The sequence below is a fragment of the Erpetoichthys calabaricus genome, chromosome 7 (genome assembly GCF_900747795.2).
Source record: "Erpetoichthys calabaricus chromosome 7, fErpCal1.3, whole genome shotgun sequence".
In the NCBI taxonomy this organism is placed as follows: domain Eukaryota; kingdom Metazoa; phylum Chordata; class Cladistia; order Polypteriformes; family Polypteridae; genus Erpetoichthys; species Erpetoichthys calabaricus.
In genome coordinates this window covers 57,204,694-57,227,379 of record NC_041400.2, presented here as the reverse complement: position 1 = coordinate 57,227,379, position 22,686 = coordinate 57,204,694, and positions in this window count along the sequence as shown.

The following is a 22,686-nucleotide window of genomic DNA, read 5'->3' as shown; positions in this document are numbered from 1 at the left end:
GACCACTACATTACTTTGTTGCCCCATATTGCATATTTAATGAAGGCATATGATATTCATACTTATGTAGAGTTAAATGTATTAGGGTTAGGGTGATAAAGGATAAAGATGGAAACGCACTCACAAGCGAGGAGAGTGTGTTGAGCAGATGGAAAGAGTACTTTGAGAGGCTGATGAATGAAGAGAACTAGAGAGACAAGAGGTTGGATGATGTGGAGATAGTGAATCAGGAAGTGCAATGAATTAGCAAGGAGGAAGTAAGGACAGCTATGAAGAGGATGAAAAATGGAAAGGCCGTTGGTCCAGATGGCAGTGGAGTTTTTAACCAGATTGTTTAATGGAATCTTGGAAAGTGAGAGGATGCCTGAGGAGTGGAAAGGAAGTGTACTGGTGCCGATATTTAAGAATAAGGGGGATGTGCAGGACTGCAGTAACTACAGGGGAGTAAAATTGATGAGCCACAGCATGAAGTTATGGGAAAGAGTAGTGGAAGCTAGGTTAAGAAGTGAGGTGATGATTAGTGAGCAGCAGTATGGTTTCATGCCAAGAAAGAGCACCACAGATGCAATGTTTGCTCTGAGGATGTTGATGGAGAGGTTTAGAGAAGGCCAGAAGTAGTTGCATTGTGTCTTTGTGGACGTGGATAAAGCATATGACTGGGTGCCTTGAGAGGAGCTGTGGTATTGTATGAGAAAAGCGGGAGTGGCAGAGAAGTACATAAGAATTGTACAGGATATGTGTGAGGGAAGTGTGACAGTGGTGAGGTCTGCGGTAGGAGTGACGGATGCATTCATGTTGGAGGTGGGATTACATCAGGGATCGGCTCTGAACCCTTTCTTATTTGCAATGGTGATGGACAGGTTGACAGATAAGATTAGACAGGAGTCCCCATGGACTATGATGTTTGCTGATGACATTGTGATCTGTAGCGATAGTAGGGAGCAGGTTGAGGAGACCCTGGAGAGGTGGCGATATGCTCTAGAGAGGAGAGGAATGAAGGTCAGTAGGAACAAGAAACAGAAAACGTGTGTGAATGAGAGGGAGGTCAGTGGAACGGTGAGGATGCAGGGAGTATAATTGGTGAAGGTGGATGAGTTTAAATACTTGGGATCAACAGTACAGAGTAATGGGGATTGTGGAAGAGAGGTGAAAAAGAGAGTGCAGGCAGGGTGAAATGGGTGGAGAAGAGTGTCTGGAGTAATTTGTGACAGATGGGTATCAGCAAGAGTGAAAGGGAAGGTATATAGGATGGTAGTGAGACCAGCTATGTTATATGGGTTGGAGATGATGGCACTGACCAGAAAGCAGGAGACAGCTGGAGGTAGCAGAGTTAAATATGCTAAGATTTGCACTGGGTGTGACATGGATGGATAGGATTAGAAATGAGTACATTAGAGGGTCAACTCAAGTTGGACGGTTGGGAGACAAAGTCAGAGAGGTGGGATTGCGTTGGTTTGGACATGTGCAGAGGAGAGATGCTGGGTAACTTGGGAGAAGGATGCTAAAGATAGAGCTGCCAGGGAAGAGGAAACGAGGAAGGCCTAAGCAAAGGTTTATGAATGTGGTGAGAGAGGACATGCAGGTGATGGGTGTAAGAAGAGGCTAAGTGCTTCTTTTACTTTTATTAAGTTATTTATTTCTTATTAATCACTGTACTCTTATGGAATTGTGCAAGCGTGTATGTACAGCTAATCAGTCATATTTGTTGTTTAAATCCTGCCAGCATCAGCAGTGGTTCATATTTGAAAAAGATGGCTGCAGTAGATAAATTATATGTATTTACAGTCTTTTTTCATTTATTTTATTTTTTAAATGTATTACTTCTGCTCTTTAATTATGCAGATATCTAGTGTGTATATAAATATATACACTTAAATAGAACGGGTGATGCGAAAAAAAAATGAGTGGCTGGCATGAGTCCATAAAATGGAATGACAGGATAGGACTTGTTGTGCTGGTATAGTTTAAAGGTATATTGAGGTTATTTACAAGATCTCATATCGGGCAAGCAGAATAAGCACTAATGACCATGTCCACCAAACAGATTTCACCCATTTAAAGACGTTTTTTTAGCATATTTCAACATTTAAGGCTGTTTTAAGGATATATTATTAAAGTGTAAATGCTAATTTATGACAATAACAGATTGGAACTAAATATAAAAATGTAGTTTGTATACTGTGAAGTGCTAAAAAGAAACCTAAAATATAGGTGCTATGGTATTTCATTAGTACCTATAACATGTGACGTATTCAGTATCTATTTAATTGGCTAGATCACAGCCACATCCGTGGAATATTAATTCACATACCAGGTGTAGGTAGATAATTTGGCAATGTGTTCAAGGTAAAGAAACTTTTGAAAGCAAATCCTAAATTTATCAGGAAAAGAGGCAGTGGGACTATTAAAGCACCAAGAGAAAACTGAAAAATCAAAATCTAAACATGTACTTATAAAATTCGTATTCATGGAATTGTAGAAAAACAGGTAGGTTATAAAATTTTGGCCACAAAAGTAATGATTGATATTGATTCTGTATCCTTTCACCCCACAAAAGCCTTGTTAGCCATTAGATTGTGATGTGCTAAATGGATTAAGAATCAGTTTTGCAAGGATGCGTTTGTCATATGGACTTATCTTGCCTGATTTTGTTTATTTCCTGTAAATTATAATTCTTCGAAAACAAAGTATATTTTTTGCAATTACGCGCATTATAAAAGAAAAGAAAGCTTTACATCAATTTATTTGCATTAAATATTTTTCTGTGTGTATTTTCCATTATTCAATAAATCATTTTCTATATTCATATACATCACATGTTACATCCTGGAGCTACACATACTGAGCTGTAAGATAATTTCTAACTATAATCATACCATATGTATTCCTGACATATTTTAGAAAGAACCAAATGACGTTGTTTGCACATTGTCATGGAAAGTGCTAGAATGAGAGACAGCTTGGGAGTTATGTATGTGGGTGGGACTGAATTCAATGAAAATATATAAGGGGAGTTTATCTGAGATGTACAAGGTAGGAGTACCTAATATGTTGTTCTCTGTTATTAGATTTTTAGAATAAATAAAAGAATCGTTTAACAACTTGGAAATGAGATCTTTACAGACTTGTAGAGAGGACGCCCTGTGTGTACCTCTCTCAGGAGCTGCACCAAGAACAAACCACTGAGAGATGACCCATAGGCAATCTAGGACATGCTGGAAGGATTATAGCCATCTACTGACCTTGAGATTGTTGCAGAGGATAGCATGACTCTATCTTTTTAACTCATTGTGTATATAATATAGATCAGTTTTTTTGTTAAAAGGAGAGAAAAGCCAAGCAAAATGACACCTTTTATTGGCTAACTAAAAAGATTACAATATGCAAGCTTTTGAGGCAACTCAGGCCCCTTCTTCAGGCAAGATTTAATACAGAGACTGAAGTTCCCTATGTTTATATACACACTCTAGGACAAGAAACAACATTGGTAAATCTTTAAATGAGAAATTTTAAATGTAAAAAATTAATAGATTCATTCAGGCTAGGGCTAATTTAGCAAGAGAGAAAAGAACAATGTATTGTCAAGATCTCTGGATAAGATAACTGTCCAACAAAGCCTTTTGAAGTTTGTAATGAGTTTTTTCAAAACAATGTGGATCTGTAGACAGGCTGTCTGTCATTCTGAGAGATGTAAACAATCCTCATATCTGGCCATAGATATATTATTATAGGCTATAAGCGACTGCTAAGTGTTAGTCTATGTGTTCTTAACACAGGTGTTTCTTGTTAAGATGAATAAGTGTAGTTATTCTGCAGAGAAGTAACTCTTTTTAACAGGTGAACTGCTGGAGGATGAAGGCACTATAATGGTGCCATTATCATTTTCACTCAGTAACTGAACTGTAATGATATATTAATTTTGACTATTTATGGAAAGGTATACAATGTTCACCATTAATTTTTAACCCACTTAATCCAATTCAGGGCTAATAAAGTTGGAGTAGTCACTTAAAGAAAGTAATTACAAATTACTAATTAGTTCTTTGTATTGAGAAGTTAAGCAAAATGGCACCTTTTACTGGCTAACTGGAAAGATTACAATATGCAAGCTTTTGAGGCAACTTAGTCCCCTTCTTCAGGCAAAATGTAATGAAGAAGCGGCCTGAGTTTCCTCGAAAGCTTGCATATTGTAATCTTTCTAGTTAGCCAGTAAAAGGTGTCATTTTGCTTAACTTCTCACTACATCCATAATGGCTAACATGGTACAAGACCCTAGTACTCATTATTAGTTCTTTCAAATTGTAATGGGACTACTTTACTTATCTTTTTGAAAAAGTAATCAAATTACTAAATAGTTTACTTTTAAAGTATGCACTAAACCCCTACAAATATGTACCTGTTGTAAAGTAAATTTAAAACTTTTAATCAGGAGAAAATATCCAGTAACATGAACATGAATTCAGAAATTAGACATGTTAAGTACATGATTTATATTAGTACTGTACCATATCAAACATATGGACAGGGAAACAAAGAATTTAAAATCTATATATATAAAATCCCTATGTGCGTCCAGGTGTCCGTGTGTGGGTGTCTTCTGATGAAGTGCGCATGCGCGGGGCACAGTGCGATATTATTATCAGAGAAAGTTAGAGGCGTTTTACGGAAATACAAACCAGTATTACTGCGAGAGGAAATTAAAGGTACACAATACAGTGATGCATATTACAGCCACATACAAGCCAGCATTACTGTCAGAGGAGATTAAAGGCATATTACCGACACGCACGCCTGTATTACCGCCAGAGAAAATTAAAGGTATATTACGGACGTAGAAGCCAGCGGACGTACAAGACGGTATCCTTCAATAAGGGTGCGCACAAAAAGACGAGCCTCAAAAGGGCGACCTCAATTGGGCGCAGCGAATAAAGGTGCGCCCAATTGAGGTCACCTTTTTGAAGCTCGCCTTTTTGTGCGCGCCCTTATTGAATAGAGCCGTACAAGACAGTATCACTGTCACAGAAAATTAAAGACACACAATACACGGCGGCAGCCCACGAAGAACGGTCAGCTCAGCAAGTAAACATCAACAAAAGAAAGGCTGAAAGAAAGAAAAATACGACCAACGAAAAGAATGAGGTCAAAGTCCCTTGCCATTTAATATAGACTGTTTCTACTAATGTTTATGCACTACTGTTCTAGCGCCCGTTATTATAACGGGCTAAATGACTAGTAAATAAATAAATCGTAATAATTAAAAATAAAATAGACTTAACTACTCAAACACTTGCAAACACAGAACTGGGAAAGAGTGAAATTATTGTTAGTGTAGCAGCCAGCAGATAAAAGCACTTACTGATGGGTCGTGGAAAGGTTTATAGTGTAAAACAATCAATACACCCGTGCCTTATTGTGTTTCCTGTCTTGGTGCTTAATACATTAAATACATGACAATCCAAAACAAAGAATTGTTTGTTTGTAAACTATCTTACATTCACTACCAATTAAGGTAAATATTGAGTTAACTTGTTGTTGTGCTAAGGTGGAAAAATAGCACAAAATAAAAAAGGATCAGGAGAAGAGATGTAGTAAGAGGAAAAGTGAAAATTACAACCAGGAGTTCAATGTCTCAAGCACCAAAACTGTGAAGTCATGAACCAAATATCAAACCCAAAAAGGTAATCAGAATTAGCATTTTAATTCGTAAGGAGCAAGATTGTCATCTGGAAGCTTGGATAAATTGGCAACCTTTTATCCCAACGTTTTAACAGCCACACATAACCAGGTCGACACCTAGCTAATGTGTACGGTAAGTACGGTACAGTACGTATAAAAATACAAAAAAAGTTACCAGTGTTCAAAACCAAAAAAAAAATAAAAATGGAGCAAGTAGATTTCTCATAATCAAAAACCCCATAAAGGTGAAAAAAAGTCTGAAATAACTGCAAAAACAGGTTAAATTAAATTAATTATGAAATATCAATGTAACACTTGTACACAGACTTCTTTTCCTCTTTCACTGGAATGAGAAAGAGATGTGAAGAAAAAACTGAAATTCATCCCAGAATAATTTACTAGATTTTACAACACATGACACTTACAGCATTTTCATCTGATTGAACACTGAAGACTTTATTATATCTGATTCCTTATGAGCTCTTTGATCAAGTGGCTGTACTGTACATCACAATGAGCAAGCATATTAAGTTTAGCTGTTGAATTATAAAATTTCACAGATACACACCTTAAGCTAGAATTTACTTTTCTCAGTTAATCATATTATTTCAATGTGTTGTAATACTCAGAGTTTTTATCTTTCAAAGTAAAACTCAAATCTTTATTTCATATAAAGACAAATTCAACCAAACTATCATATAATACCATTAAATATCTGCAGTACTGATATAATAGTGTTTTAAAATTAAAAATACTTCATGGTTATGTGAAAACAGGGGCTGCAAATCAGGTAGCCACCCTTACTTCCTTGAGCCCAGTAAAATATTATTTGCTTAAAAACGTGTAGCCCAAGGAATTCAATTATTTTTGTCAGTAGCTGTAATGTGATTACAAGTATTCAAACTATAACACGTTACACTACTCTGTTTACAGGGAAATGTAATTAGATGACAGTAACGTGTTTCTTTGTATCATGTTACCCCTAACTCAGGCCATAGCCCATTCCAGCTGCAGTGGGGGCAGGATAGGAACAAACACTTGACAGAATATCAGCCCTCCACATGGCGTAGCCATGCAATGACACCCGGCAAGCTTATATGTGATAATGGTCCTAATATCGGCACTTTTATAACAAAAATAATTTAATGGAACAGTTACATGACTAATGCTAGCATTGTGTAAATTTTTTCACCACTGTTACATATGTTTACTTTAAAATTATAAATGTTGCTGGCATAATATAAACTTGGAATGAGTCAAATCTTTCCATAAAAAAGACATTGAACATGACATAGCTTTTACATAATCTAGAAGTGAAAATCTTGCCATGTCTCTAATAATTGTTTCTTTGAGAACACAAAATAATAAATGAAGCAAAAATACATTAAGAAATATTAAGGATAATTTACCTAAAACAGAAATGACGAAGCTTACATTATGAATCATTTTACACCAATCTGTACAGAATGTAATCAGTACCAGACTATTTAAAAAATGGAAGTCCTGTAGGAGCTTTTAACAAAAACGTTTTAAAGGTTTACTTTTTCTAAGTGAGACACAAATCCCAAATGAGTTTATTTTTATGTTGGACAATGAGGCATAATTTATAAGCATTACCTTACACCTGATGTTTCCCTATTGATTTTTGACATTAACTGACATTATCTAACATATGGTGCAGAAAACATTCATGCTATATAAGAAAAACCTAGCAGTGTTTGCAGGTCCAAAAGAGTCACAGAGGAAATTCTGTAACTAGTGAATATCTGCCTGAGATTAATATTACCATTTTGAACCATAACTTAAAGAACAGCAATTCTGTGAGACAGGTTTTTGGATATCTCTAAAAATCTGCATTAAAATTGATGGAATCTAGGCCTTTACCCTATTTAGTATGGGTTTCAGATAAAGCAGTGTTTAGAAACTCTTCACAGAAAGTGTTGTTAATTGATGTAAACTGTAGTTTTTACTTGGAAGTTCATCCAGCTATCGATTTTTTTAAACCAGCTTGTGCCATTACAGGGTCACAGGAAGTCAGAACCTGCCATGGCAGCATTAGGCACAAGACAATCAATCAATATTTATGTTATACATCACTTTTCACACAGCACACCATCACAAAGAAGCAAACAAAAGCAAATTACAAAGTAATGTAGATAGCATGCAAGATCAATAAATGCAAGATAAATTACAAAGAAATAAACTGATGATTTATAATAGTAAACAATAAAATAAGAGGAATTGTGACACTAATATAGAATAAGGATTATTACAGCTAGTTTAGAAGATTCAAATAAGAGACTAAAGCTAATACTAGACCTGATTTACATGTAAATTAGAAGTAATGTGTCTTCAATTGTGACTGAATGCCACTACCCTTTGATCTTCATGAACAGACCTAAGGAGTGAGTTTCAGAGGGCTTGGTCTTGGCTGAACAGTGCACTTGCCTTTGGTTTTATTACAGAGTGTTGAGTTTTTCATTTATATTTTAAAACTAGGGTGGATTTGTAGATACTGTAAGCAGTGTTTCTAAGATGATCATTTTATTATTTTATTCTCTGCGCAAATATCAATGAGGCATCTTGACAAGTGTTTTACTAATGAAGACTACTTGCTGAAGCAAATGCAATGAGTCTTGCCAGTGATCAGGGCTAAGCAGTTATTTAATGTATAAAAGCACCTACTTTAAATTATTTAAAGTCAAATGTGTACCTAATGAGCACTGCATATTTGTTTTAAGCATGAAAGGTAACATCACTGACTGAGCCAGAGAGATGACAGCATTTAGTAGACCAATGAACTATGTTAAATGTTAGCTGCAGTCAAGTAACCAGGCTAATCTCTAGAGTCAGGTCATTTCACCATGAGTAACTCATACAGAGGATATTTTGCAATAGGCTACTAATTTACCACTTATGACTCACACTCAGCTAGAGTCTGTATACAGTACAGCCCACCTTATAAAATCTTGCAGGAGTTCTATCCACAGTGTCAGCATCAAAAAACACAAAGACTTCAATTCCAGTTCTGAACAAGGGAGTATACTCTGATACAACTTGCCAGTGCTTCTTTAGTCACTATTGGTGCACCCACCGCTCTAACAATAACATCTGCCATTTTTGCAGAATACTGTATAACTGAACCAGTATGTCAGAAAATGGCATATTTATTCAAGGTGATGGAATTTGCAATGGTGATATCACATTTGATGATAATGAAATCAAATTTCACATTTTTAAACCACAAATTCAGCCATTGTACTGCAGGTAGCACACTGAACTAAAAAAAAGGTTTTAACTCTGTGCATGAAATTTCATTGTAAGTTGTGCAATATACCTTTATAAATCTCCATAATCTTATAAATGTGTCCCCTATTAAGCTTAAACACTCTGTTGACGAGCTGGGAGTTTGGGCATCCCATGAAGCATCAGGCGCCGTGAGGAAATTACATACAATCAATAATCAAGGGGGTTTGAGGGATTGGAGACCCCTGTGAAGCAAAGGGTGCCGACATGACACTAAGCAATGACACACAGCTGATGTGCTTTTTTCCCATGATAACACAACACAAGTAATACAATACAATTTATTTTTGTATAACCCAAAATCACACACGGAGTGCCACAATGGGATTTAACAGGCCCTGTCTTTTGACAAGGCCTTGACTCTCTAAGAAGACAAAAATAATTCCCAAAAAAAAACCCTTGTAGGGAAAAAAAGTGGAAAGGTAATTTGAAAAGAGACCCCTTTCCAGGGAGGTTGGGCATACAGTGGGTGTCAAAAAAGTCGTAAATACAAAACAACATTTCACAGTCAGGCCTTGAAAAGAAATCAATACTTCAATAGAAGTCCTTGACCTTTTCTATTGATCATTGCAAAGTCCAAATTCCATTTTCTTAAAAGAAAAGTTATTCACAAAAAGGAACCAACAGGAATGTTCATTCACAGGTAACAAATGTGCATGTAATGCTTGATTCGTTTCATATCATAGATCAGGAGCACTAACTCATAAACGACCTACAAATGAAGGCACACTGCAAGACACAGATTGGATCGGACAACACACCTCACTCAATTTTGGTGAATTTGTGACATATCCATTCTCTTTGTTGCACCCCTGAAATGCCATCTCGCACCCCCAGAGACTGGGAATCTCTGCTCTAAAAGTTCATCATGTGTACCTTGTGTAGTAACACAGTATTACACAAAAATGAAAGTAACAGAAAATATTGCAGAATTGTGCTTCTGTATAAACAATGTTTCACTTGTGTTATATATTAGCAGAAAATTGTCCTCTATCCTAAATTAAAGTAGATGGATCTGAAGAGGAAAATCATGGAATATCTCCTTCTGCAATTCATGAGGCAAAAAAGCCAGTTCTTCATAATGGTACACTGGGCACAGCTGGAATTGGCAAATCTCAAGCACAGGTGTCTGTTTTCCATGAGAAGAAGGAAAGTATTTTGGACATTCAGGTCCTTTTTTGTGTGTAATGGCAGTGTATTTGTTCTAGTCTACTTTTCACTAAATATTTGGAAGGCATACAAGTTTGATAGACTGTACATTAATATTTGTACTATTACTTAATAGACATATTGTACATATCAATTCATTCCAGTAAAAAAACACCATATGTAAATGGAATGTCTCTTTTAAACCAGCTTTTTAAATAATGTTTCTTTTGTAATTAAATGCAAGAGTGGCGGAGTGGTGGCTCTGAGGCTAGGGAACTGCACTGGCAATTGGAAGATTGCCGGTTCAAATCCTGTAAATGTCAAAAGGAACTCTGCTCTGTTGGGCCCTTGAGCAAGGCCCTTAACCTGCAATTGCCGAGGGCTTTGAGTAGTGAGAAAAGCGCTATATAAATGCAAAGAATTATTATTAAGAGCTTAATAGGGTTTGTTTCTTTAAAATAAAAAGGGTGAACAAAATGAGTAAGTGATTCTTGAATTATAATGATGTATTTGGTAAATAGCAGTCATATCCTAAAACATCCTCCTGTTTTCATTTTTAGGTCAATGAAGAGCTAAAATCTTTCAATGCAGCACTGGGTACAAAGCAAAAACCTGGAGTGAATAGAATGACAATCTACTACGGTGCATAAATCAGACTGAATGAAAGTTAGCTATAAACCTAACAGACTGTGAAACAAAACAGTGGTTCCTTTTCAGTTACTTGTTACAATCTCTGGATACTCTTGCTTTGAACACACTGCACTCCAGCTCAAGACAGCATTTCTGACAAGAAACAGAACTTACCAGGAGCATCTGTCAGGCATGAAGAAACCTTTAGCAGAGGAAAAAACGACTGACAAAGGATCCAGTAACACTGTGCAGATTCAGTACTTATTGCACTCTTTTGTAGGAAGAACACCTGAAGTGTTGACCTGACAGTAATAATTATGACTCTAGAGTTGTGCTGGGCCCACAAATTTAGAAGAAAACAACATTTTGCGGTGTAATTTTGCTTGCATCACTTTCTTACAAAGTAGTGCTTTGACTACTGATGTTGATGAAGTGTTCCTGGCTGACATATTTTTGATTAAAAAAATAAAAGTCCATTCGACTTTTGATTATTTTAGTAAAGTAACTTTTTAATGTTTTGTTTTCTTTGATCTTCACCACAAGATCATGTTCAATAAATGTTTACTTTCTGGTTGTTTGTTTGTAAGAAGACTGGACAATTTTGCACCATTAAACTTACGGAGCTGCATGCTGAAGGACTTAACATAGAGTCTATGGAAAGGGAGAATCTTAACAGGGATTTTAATAAGTTGGAAGTGGCTGCAAACATCTTGATGATATGGGAAAACCGCTTGCTTTTTTGGAACTAGAAAAGCAAGTTAAAGTGGATTGGACTGGTTCTATGAAAGTACCTGGAAATTATTGCTGTTTACTGGGTAGACTGGTCTATCTAGCGTAACATGCTACCACTACAGAAGATTAAAGGGAAAATATATGAAGAAAGACTAAGTGAGTAAAAGTGAGTGCTTCTAGCTAAGTATAATCCATTAACCTCATTATTATTATAGTGTGAAAAGCCAATAAGTGATACAGTCCTAAAAAAGAAAACCACTATAAATGAGAAACTGAAAAGAACTGATGAAAAACGGGTTAGTTAATATGTGAAAATCAGAAGTGGGTGAGACCCAAATACTTGTAGTACGATCAATAAAACAAATCCCAATCATCAGGCTTGTAATTTTTAAAATACATATTTGGACAATAAGAAATTAAAATAAAAGCAAAAGAAAATGGATAAAACCCATTTTCAACTGAAAGACCACAATTCAATTTCTATAAAAATCTTATTAAGTCTAATTGTGCTATTGTCTTCATCTAACCAAATCTTCCCATTGCAGTAAGCTATAACTTTATTCGGTCCATCTCTCCATTTGGAAACAAGTTCCTCTTTACCTTCAGAATAGCTTGAAGAAAATCAGAGAGTCAAGATGTTGTGGCACAGAGATGCTGATCCATATCAATGTTTCTATACCCTGTAGTGGTTGCTGATTAGCTGGTGCTAAGTCTGTACTTAATCCTAAGACTTTCTTGGTACTGTGGCCTTATCATACCAAATAAACCAAAATGGCCTAGTGATGCTATGAAGGAAGGTGTCAGGATTTTAGAGAATTATAGAATGCTGTCCTACATTATTATTATGCTTAATATTTTCATTTATTCAGTAAATTTGTTAGTGACATATTCAAGCATCACTATTGTAGTATTAATTGTTATGACTTAGTTAGGAAGCATGTTTTACATGTCTATGTAAAGGTCACTGACATGTGGGTTTGCTCTGTAACTTACTGCACTTTGTTTCAAATAAAGTAAATGCACCTTTTCTAGGATCAAAATACTATTTTCTCAGGCAAATTCATTTTAAAATTCTGCTATTGTTGCTGTTTTTTTCCTTACCTATGAACCAATGTTGTTCTTTTCTAATTTGATTGCAATCTCCATCTTTAACATTACAAACCCAACTTGTCTAGACTTCTCTAACACTCTACCCCAACTCGCAGAACAAATAGTTAATGGATTTGACCCTGCGTATATTAAAAGGTCAAAGTGGTCATGACAGGGGGGTACTTATTCCATAATAATGTATCCTGAGACCCAGTATATCCTACAAATACAGTCCCTAAACTATCACAATGGCAACACCAGCCCGCATAGTTAAAAAAATTGAGTCCATGAACTTGTGTTTTTTTTTTTTATTTTGTCATATAATAGTTGACTGTCAGCATGAATCTTACAATACTAAAGTGTCTAATGCATCCTGTAGACCTCTTCTGCCCTGTATTCTTAATTTTTTCTGAGGAGAATGAAATTCAGCTGGGTTATCAGTCACCATTCCTCACCCATTAATAAGCATAATAATAAGTTATGCATTTTGATTTGTGTTTTTGGCATCACTGATGTATTCTTGGTTGTTCTGTAGGCCAGGGGTGTCGAACTCCAGGCCTGGAGGGCCGCAGTGGCTGCAGGTTTTCATTTTGACCCTTTTCCTAATCAGTGACCAGTTTTCAATACTAATTAACTCCTTTTCCCTTCATTTCAATAGCCCAGTTTTTAAGGATTCAGTCCTCTGAATTGATTTGTTTCTTCATTAAATGGCAGCCAAACAGAAATTAGACATGAAACGAGCCAACAGATGACCAGCTAAACTGGGATTTCAAACTCCAACCAATTTCACTCCACCCAGTCTCTTAATGAGAATCTGATTCTTGCTGTTAATTAAGCCCGTTATTTAATTCAATGGCTTGTTGTTGCTCTCATTCTGCCAAAACAGACATTTCCAGATCTGTTGATTTTTCTCTTTTTTCTGTCATATAATAATATGGTGGCTAGTTTGACGTCTCATTATTGTTTGGCTACTAATTAAGGAAAAAGAGACAATTATGGGGCCTGAGCAAGTTAATTAAAACTAAAGCAAAAGAAGTTAATCAGCAGTAAAAACGGCTCACTAATGAAGAAGATGGTTAGAATGAAAACATGCAGCCACTGCGGCCCTCGAGGACCGGAGTTCGACACCTGTGCTTAGGCCATCTGTTTGTTTGCACTATTATTAATGAACAAAATGAACCCTATTTATGACTGTTGTTCTTCTGGGTTTCAGTAACATAATCTGGAAAACCCAAAAAAGGCTAAATCAATATAATGAAATCTATTCCAATTTTTGGAAATCACAACGATTACTTCTTGAAAAAAAAGAAAAAAAAAATTAAAGTTAAATAAAGTGGTTTGAAGGCACTATGGTGACAGATATATTATTTAACAGACAGAGAAAGAACTAACTTTGCTGCATGAAAGATATAATCCAGCATCCACAATATATCATATTCATCTGACAATAGTCTGATTGCTTGCAGCAATCCATTCAGGGTAGCAAATTTTGATTTTTTTTTATTTTAACCACAAATAAACATTTCCAATGCCTATAACACTCATGTCAAAAATTTAAAACAAAGCTGTGGTTTTCTGCTAAACCAACTTATAGTTAATCATCATTAGTCACAGATATTCATCCCAAAAGAACAACATCTAATTCTGGCGATGTGTTTTGACATCAGGCCCTGATCCAATGTCACTGCTGTTGAGCTGAAGAGTAATCCAAATGTACGTTTAACTAAGGTATTAAGCCTTAAAGATGCTTAAAGAAACAAATTGAGTAGCACAATTTTAAAAAATGTACTCCTTATTTCAATGTATTTGTTTACAGTATTTAGTTTTACTAAAAAGGACAAATTCCGAGATAGGTTTTGGCTTTCCAATTTCTAAACCAACATCTTTCCTGTGCCAAATCCCAATACAATACACATTGGGTTCTGTTCAAAGCAGGGCCTTATAAAAGCTTTTTTGTCCAAATTACACATATTTACTCAGGAGTGTTTCTTTATGGCATCCCAATAAAATACAGCATGTTACGGATAGATTCCTCAGCCTAGCTACATGTGAAAAATAAAAGATGAGCAGGCGTCGCTTGCTGGTCTTTCTACATCCATGAGGCTGAATACCACGCTCAGAAATGCCAGAAATGTATCAACAGCTCACGAAGGCAGACTGATCAGGAACATGTGGGAAGCAGTTGGCAGCACAGTGCACATTCCTGTGTTTACAGGGCCATGTCCTGAGATTTCAGGCAGCTCCCATATCCTTCACTTTGACCTGGTGTGAGAAGTCAAGCCGCAAGTATAAACATGAAAAGACAAGGGTGGGGTGAGGCAGCAGGGGAAGGGCTCATGGTAAACTCTCCCTCCAGTAAATGCTCATTTGTTTCCACATTTACTAAATGTGCTTGTCAGCGCCTGCTATCATTATAGCTACCTTAGGATAAATTTAGTATCATTTGTAATTGCCAAGAGCCATCCACCCCTTCAACAACATGTGCTCTATAAAGCTTCACCGGCAATCTGCTCTTTTATTGTACAGTCCTTTGCCAAATGCTGATTTAATTTTTACTGTTACAAATTTGCATAAAGTTACATCAATGACATACAATTATAACAAATCCTTTGAAATTTCGGGTATATAATATTAGTGTACATAAAAATATATGCTTATGAGTAGAGATGATTTTGTTAGGATTTTCTTTCTTTCTTTCTTTCTTTCTTTCTTTCTTTCTTTCTTTCTTTCTTTCTTTCTTTCCAAATCATCTGTGGGCCATACTCACTCACTCTAGACCAGTCAACAGTTTCACATTTTTGGAATTAGAGAGGTAACTGGAACTCCGTCAGAAGACACTTGAGACAGGGTAAGTAAGTACAAACTTCTCAAACACAGTGGCGCTGCTGAGAACTGAAGTCAAATCACTGGAATGGTCAAGCAGCCCTAAGGAATCTGCCACTGTGCTATACATTCTACTGTATATTAAATTAAAACATTAAATTGCCCTCATTTCAAACAAGCACCTTTTGAGTAATTCGAATATATATATATGTGTGTGTGTGTGTGTATTTTTTTTTTCCTTTACCATATTAGGGGTGTTTCTTCACTTTTCCCTGCAATTTCACTTTTATCTGTGTGCATATTCTGTGTCTTCCAATTAAATCCTACTACTGTTCCATATTTATTACCCTGAAAAGTTCAATTTAGAGAATTTACTTTTAGGGATAAATGCATATCTATCTATCTATCTATCTATCTATCTATCTATCTATCTATCTATCTATCTATCTATCTATCTATCTATCTATCTATCTATCTATCTATCTATCTATCTATCTATCTATCTATCTAAGGGGGAAATCCCTATGCTCTGTGAGTATACAGTATTTATGCACTGTTAGTATATTAACAGACAAATATATTTAAGAATTCAGTAAAATAATTTTCAAAGGGCTTATAATGGCCTTACATTCTGTAGAAATTATACTGCGATTTCAGAGTAACTGTCTGCGGTTATGTGCGAGGCAAATTGAATTTACCTCAGAAAATGTAGGATACCACATTAAGTGTACTGAAATGAGGGTGTTCATTAAATTCTAGTTTAGACCCACCATCCCATGCTTTTTTCTTTTATAATTGCCACATATAAAGGCTTAAACTATGGGACATGGGTTTGTGGTAGATTTACTGAGAGTGTTGAGGTGAGGGGGCTCAGTGCTACACTTATATATGCTATATGATTGCCTATCATACCTTATCATTTCTTATAGAATAAAATATAACGTACAGCTGTAGATTATGGAAAATAATATAGAAGAAGACCCACTCTTAAAAATTCCGAGCTATTAATTATACTATACATGAATAAATCACATGTACTCTACAAAGCAGACGATTCTCACTGGGATAACAAATTATCTTTGATTAATGTACACCCACTATTCAAATGAAATTATAGTCTTTTGATGTGTCTATTTCAAAGCATATATATATGTTTATCTCTCCATTAACCCCCCAGTCCCCCCCCCCCTTCCATAATGCTATTCTATCTTGAAGTGGGCCTCAAAATTAAAACGATTCTCTTGCCATTCCTCTTTACTGTGTATGCTGTTCTGGCATGTGTTCAAGTTTTGTGATGGCCTCTAGTAGGACTGATCTGTCTGCAGGATAGGAGCTTATTTTGCACCATTTCAAAACTGTCAGGGATTCTTTCTTTGCACTTCAATTGCTATAAATGATGGCAGTTAAAGAGGATACCGTCTTGCACCAAACAAAATTAGAATGGCGAAAATGGAACTTTTACTAGGGAACATGAAGTTTTTATTGGTTAGGGAGTGGTGTGTAGTGTTATAAAAATAATATGATATTATAATGTGATATTAAAAAAAAAAAGCCAAAGAGGATTAATCCATTATTAACTCTGAGAAAACAATGTTTGCTCTTGCAAAATAATATGTAAACTATTTCAGACTCTGAAAAGTGGTGTGCAAAAGATTTTCTTTAATCACTTTTATAAGCAAAAATCAAGCCAACAGAGCTGGAACAGATGCTGTTTAGCCGAATTCTTATCACAGAGCCAAACTGCTGCTATAGTCTGAAATGACTTCATTATTTCAATAAATTAATTTCCTGTGTTATGAGAATTTGTGTAAATCTAGCTTCATTGTATCATAGCATAAAAATTAGATATATGGTTAAAGTGTTTGTTTAAATGACCCCAGCCGAATTTACAAGGTTTTGCTATTTTGTGCATTAGGTTCAAACATGTTTTGGGCTAATCAGACAGAAGGCAGTAGTTTAACACACAAATAAATAACTATCAAATGTAAAATTAGTCACATTTTATACATTACTAGCTGTGAGACCTGTCTAAAACAGATTGCAATCTAAGTAACCAATGTAGATCTCAGTGTTAAAGTTTGCAGTGCACCATGCAATGCATACAGTATGTCTCTGTTACCGTATTTGCCATTTGGTATGGGATTTGTTAAGATCAGTGTTAATTTTTGTGATGTGCCTTCTAGAAACATAGCAACTGGACAAACACACAGACAATTATATTTTTATTAAGGTGGATACAAATATTTACTCTGAATATTGGTATCTATATAGCATTAGTGTGAAAGTGGAAAATTACTAATGATAATTTTTTTAATAAAAGGGAACTGGTAATGCAGGTGATGTACTAAAATGACCTATACAGAATATGGCAAAAAATAACAAAGTATATACAGCTAACATAACTTACCATTTTTAAACCTGCTTAATCTAATTCAATGTCTTTAGGGGTAACACTGGCTGAATGGGGTACAAGGCAGAACGAAGCCTGAATGGGATGTTAGTTAATTGTAGGTCTCACTCACTTAAACAATCACACTCATTTTCATAAGAGGCCAATGCATTGCTTCTTTAAGATTTACAAAGAAAACCAGAATATGCTAAAAAAAAATACAGACATAGGGAGAATCTGCACTCTTGATCCAGGCATTCCTCCACATTGTGAACTTGCTAAGTCCAACACCAGGTCACAGAGAACTGAAGCCTTTTCCAGCAGGACAAAATCAGATGCAAAGCACAAAGCAGTTCTGGCTGGGCCAAGAGTCAGTTGCAAGTTACACACCCACACATACCACTGTGCCACTGTATAAAATAAAATGTGTTTAAAAAAACGTATGCGGGCAAAATAATGCTGCCTTTCAGGGACTCATACTAGACCAAAATATACTGATTAAAACAAAGTAAGCCGCCAGTAACAGTAATTGTTAGTGAGTCTGGTAAACTCATGGCTTTTTGTTGCATATTTTAACTAGCATTACAATTTTTCCTTATTATGGAACAAAACAGTGCACCAGCCAAAATGCCTAATTTATCAGTACCAATGTTTTCTAAGCTTGCCTTCCAATTATCGTTAGAAAACTCTACCCACAAAACATGCAGCTGAATTATATCAAAGCAATGTTTGCACATGATATGGCTAGAGATGTATAATTGCACATGTAATAGCTAAATGAAAGAAGATAAGATTACATATTGTAAAAACATTATGATTTACTGCCTGAAAATGCTAAATACTAAATCATAACTTACCACCTAGCTATTGAAATATGTACGCCTGGAAGCCTGTCTTTCAAATTGAGTACATTTTCTTTCATAAAATTTCTATTTTTATAAATCATTATAGAATAAGGAATATATCATCAAGTGTATAAACATTTATTTCAATTTCTCCTTTAAATTTATTTGTCCTCACCCAATTCCTGAGTTAAAAACCAGAAAGTGACTTTAGACAAAAAGGAATGTTTTATGAGAGTGTGGCTAGGCTCTAGATTAAAGAAACTGTGTTTACTGCCTCTTTAGAGTATATTTATAAGCCTATACATGATTTAATTCTTTACATTAAAGGCATATTGTTTGCTGAAAAAGTTTTTAATTAATACAGATAATATAAAGTATGGTAAAGGGTAAAAATAAAAATTTTATGAATTGTTTAATCTGGGAAGTTAACGTATTTTATTATTTATTTCAGAACATAATGATAGTTTAAAAATGATACAAGTGTCAGAAAAGTTCGTTCTTGCTAGAAAGTTTTGTTTTCTGATTTATTGTAGTATATGTTATGTTAAATCATTGCCAACACACAGAAATCTGCATTGTAAACCGTCAATATGTTTTGATGTGAAGAAAAGCAGCAAATTGTGAGGAAAGACATTTTTACAAGGGGTGGATTTCTTTTGTTTGGCTGAATCTAATGTGGCTGCAGAATGTTCAGCCAAAGGTCACAATCTAAACCTAAATGAAAGGCCAATTTAACGTGTGTCTTATTGCCTTTTTTTATATTGCTTCCAGCCTTACCTTGTTCTTTTTTTTTTACTGACCTGAATTAACATTTCAGACTACATTTTAGAACACTGTGAAGTAAGATTGTTTAAATACACATCAGGGTATGCTAAAATACAAAGCACATGTAAGACTTGCCTACTTATATTACTAAAAGGCTGATCTGAAATTTAACAACTTCTGTGTGCTTTAGTTCTACTGTTTTGTCACCTTATTAACCATAAAGTAAATGATTAAATACTATGAAGCCGTTTTTTTTTTACTGTTTTTAGTGTTATATATGGTACATACTGTACCATAAAAGATGATGTGGTTCCAGGTCTGCTAGATCATAAAAAATATTTAACTCACATACTTTGAATGTCCAAAAAAAGGAGCTTTAGACTAAAGTCAGAGTCTCAAATAAAATATTAAAATAAGTAACTCAAAAATTATGGCGGAGGGTCAGTAATGTATGAATCGGGTTGGTGGCAAATTTTGTCGAGATGAGCGATTGCTCAAGGGCCAAGCCATAACACGGACAGACACCAGTTGTTAAGTTTCTAAAGTAAAGAGTACATAAAATAAATTATTAGTGATCAACTTTCTAAAACAGATTTTCAGGTAGGCATTTAGGGTGTAATCACAAGGGGGCTCTGCTAAGTCCCAAACCTCAGACACAATATCACCCAACAGAATTCTGGGTTCAAATAAAACGCTTTTATTTTTCACCATCACTTTACCTAACAAGTACCACTCAAAATACTCAAGAATCAAATACATTCTATTCCTCCTTCTACCTCCAGTTGAGTGTCGCCCACTGCCTCACAACTCTGATTCCCAGAAGTAAGGCTGCAAAATTCCTTTGAACTAAACACATAGGTCCTCTAGGGCACTTTTGGGTCATGTGGAAACCAGGACATTCCTTCCCTGTCAGTGTCCTCTGCTGGCACCCAATGATCCTGACAGTGCTGTGTTTCCAGACTCCAATTCCCATGTCACTCTGAGGGTGTCCTAATAGGGTTCAACCCAGGGGAACACTGCCACGTGTCATGTGGGTGAACAAACTGCTCCTGGCACATATGTTCACCCAGTACATCCATTATGGCGTCTTAGCCAGGTAGGAAATCATTCTCCATCCTGGCCAGGATGCCTGTCTTTCCTCCATGGCACTTACAAGGGCTATTAATAAAAAATATCCCTGTGACAACGCCATTTTCATCCACCATGCTTCCAGGAGGAAGTAAAGAGAAATATTTTTTCACACATGTAACAGACGAAATTCAGATGGTCTTCCAAATGCTCAGTGTAAATCACAATTTTGTAAGTTCAAAACTACCAGTATTAAATTATTTTAAAACAGAGGCATTGTTTAGGAATAACCTTGTTGTTGTAAATGCCAGCCCTCTAATAACTGCCCTTTCATCTGACCAAGAGAGATCTGCCTATTAAAAAGTCAATTTAGGTTAAGTCTATTTGAGAGTAAAGCAGAACATAACATAATATTTTCTTAGACTAGAGGGCTTTGGTCCTTGCTCGCTTTGCTCGCCAACCCCTCGCCCCCCTCACACCGGTGCTACGCGCCATTGTGATGAGGGGAACTGAACGCACTCTAAGGAGATGTGGTCGCTCCTCCAAAACCCCTCTTAAACGATTATACAATGGGAAACAAACGCAGTTTTTTTTTTTTTTTACCTCCTCTTTGCTCGATCAGCTGCCGTCTTGCTGCTGCTGCAGTGCCGCATGATCTGCATCTCTATTCGATTTCTTTTTGCTGTTCTGTTATTTCACCGAGTAATATTTTCCATTTGTTTGCGCTAATGCAATCTTTACTATCATTTTTTTGAGACTTTCAAATTTTCCTACTTACATTATCTCTAACCCGCTCTGCATAGGTATCACGCCAACGTTTTTGAATTCTTTATGATGTTCTACTTTGTCTTTTTCTGGCCCCAGGAGTAGTTAAATCTCTTCGCACAAAGTCTAGTCTCACTTAAGAGCTGAGAGCACAGGAATTGTGTGTGCCAAAAGCATTCCAACTACTGAGAGGTTAGATGACCTTGGTCTTGTTTGAAAATTTTTGTAAGTAGAGCGTGACTTGCAAAAGTCACCATCTCACAGGACTTGCTTCCAAAGGTTGTAAGTATGACGTGACATACAATACAATACAATTAAATAACAAGTTATGAACAAAAATGAGTCGAGTAAAACCATTTAAACCTGTAGCCAGTTCTTCAGCCCTCTGGAGCAGAACTGTATTGGAGAAAACCCTGATATGGAGAAAAGTGCCAACAGTTACTGAACAAGCTGCTTGACAATAAAATTATAACAGCACCAAAAATATGTGACCTACGGAAGCCTAGAGAGGACGTTCAATATCGTTATTTTTTTTTTAATTGTCTCCTTGAGATAACAGAATATTTTAATCAAGATCTCGAGAAAACGAACTTTGTTTTCTCGAGATAATGGAATCATTTTATCAAGATGTTGAGAAAATGAAAATTTGTTTTCTTGAGATAACGGAATAATTTTATCGCGATCTCGAGAAAACAAAATGTAACCTTTGCTCCTGGCATCAGGCTCACTTAGATTGCGATGCCTATACAGCTGAAGCCTTGCTAACCATCTTCTTAAATGACGGACACTAACTAAACTAAGGCATAAACATATTTCAGCCTGCGTCAGCCCTAAATTGAACAAAAATGTGACGCGCTAATCAATACAGTTCTGCTCTTTTGCCATTTCAAACAGGACGTGGCTTCAATAAGCTAAACATTAAACGTTAGATACAATTATTTCATAATTTCGAGAAAACAAGATCTTTTGTTTTATCGAGATCTTGATAAAATTAGTCCATTATCTCGAGAAAACAATTTAAAAAATAATTATATTGCACATCCTCTCTCGGCTTCCGTAGTGACCATCCTCTATTACATTACATTTATTCACTCACATGTGATACTTCCTCTTCCAACATGTGGCATCATGCTGTAGCAAGCTAAATTTAAAAAATGATAAAAAATTATAAATCATAAAAAAGACCTAAGAAAAACAAAACCCATGTGTTCTGGTAGAAGAAGAATGCCTTCAAATTTTCCCCCTGAAAACTGGTGCTTCTTTAAAGACCTCCCTGTGTCAGTATAACTGACCACTTACTTGTGTATTGTATGACATCATTTCACTGGCTTTAAAAGGTACCCCTCAACAGTTCAATTTCAAAACCAATGTGATCTGTATAGATAATTTAAAATATGCTCAGTCCTCAGTCAATGTAATTCCATCAAGGTACCTAGTCAGCTTCACACA